General features: G+C 35.8%; 1 pseudogene; it reads right to left on the bottom strand.

Annotated features, from left to right (window-relative positions):
* Positions 1-888: 888 nt before the first annotated feature.
* On the bottom strand, positions 889-1,007 carry LOC120608642 (uncharacterized; annotated as a pseudogene).
* Positions 1,008-1,429: the final 422 nt, after the last annotated feature.

Genomic DNA, 1,429 nt, shown 5'->3' with positions numbered 1-1,429 from the left:
GACCAGCGATTGCACTTCTGGGTATTCATCCAAAGAAACCCAAAACACTAGTCAAAAAGATATGTGCCTCTATGTTCACTGGAGCATTATTTACAATAGCAAAGATATGGAAGCAACCTAGGTGTCCATCAATAGTTGAGTGGAGAAAGAAAAAGTGGTACAATGAAATATTATTCGGCCATGAAAAAGGATGAAATCTTTCTATTTGCAACAACATAGATGGACGTAGAGAGTATTCTGCTAAATGGAATAAGTCAGGGAAAGACAAATACCATATGATTTCACTTATATGTGGATTCTAAAAACACAAACAAAACAGAAACAAACTCAGATACAGAGAACATTTTGATGGTTGCCAGATGGGATGAGTTTAAGAGGCTGGGTGAAAAAGAGGAAAGGATTAAGATATACAAATTGCCAGTTATAACAACAGTCAGAAAGATGTAAAGTAAAGCTTAGGGAATATATATAATCGATGCTATTGTAATAACTATGTATGTTTTCAGATGGGTGTTAGACTTATTGGGGTGATCACATTGTAAGTTACACAAACGTCTAATCACTATGTTGCACACCTGAAACTAATATACTATTGTATGTCAACTGGATATTTAAAAAAATTAAAATTTTTAATAATCCAGATGCAAAATAGAACATACAGTATGATTCAATTTATATAAATTTTAAATTAGGCAAACCAGTCTATGATAGAAGAAGGACAGAAGATATGTGTGCTCATTTTGTTCAACCTGATTTTAAGGGAACTGTAACAGGTAACAACTGGGGAGAGGTACACTTTTCTTTTTTAGGCGCACCAACCCTTGGTTGACCTCACAGCTTGCAAGGACCTTGTCAGCTTACGATCCATTATTTTTTTTATTTTTTTTATACCTACAGCACCTGGTCTTCCTAAGTGGTCTCCCATCCAAGTACTAACCAGGCCAAACCCTGCTTAGCTTCTGAGATCAGATGAGATGGGGCTTGTTCAGGGTAGCATGGCTGTAGACTTACACTTTTCTATATCAAGAATTCTCATACATTTTAATTTCCTTCCTAGCTACTCCCTAAGAGACAAGAAGTTACCAATTTGATTGATCAGATTTCAAGATATTCAATGAGCCATATTTCACTAGTGAATTGGGTGACAGACAATTAAAAGGTCTTTTATTATGCGACTTCTCTTATAGTTCAAGCTTCCTTTTCCATGTGTTAGGGAGAACAAGACAGGACCTCGCAACTTGAGTTCACAATTGATCAAGTGTCAACTTTTCTTCTTTATCAACTCCTCTTGCAAACAGTGGTGGGTAAATACTAATGACTACATTTATTAGTTGTGCCAAATGAAATATGATTTTGCTCAACTGACAATGTGCTCAAAAAATACTTCCTAGCCTGTCTTAGAACTTGTAGTTGGTCCATGTGACAAGTG

The sequence above is a fragment of the Pteropus medius genome, unplaced genomic scaffold, assembly GCF_902729225.1.
Source record: "Pteropus medius unplaced genomic scaffold, Ma_sr-lr_union100, whole genome shotgun sequence".
Classification (NCBI taxonomy): Eukaryota; Metazoa; Chordata; class Mammalia; order Chiroptera; family Pteropodidae; genus Pteropus; species Pteropus medius.
Note: the sequence above shows the minus strand (reverse complement) of the source record. Positions and strands in the feature narration are given on the sequence as shown.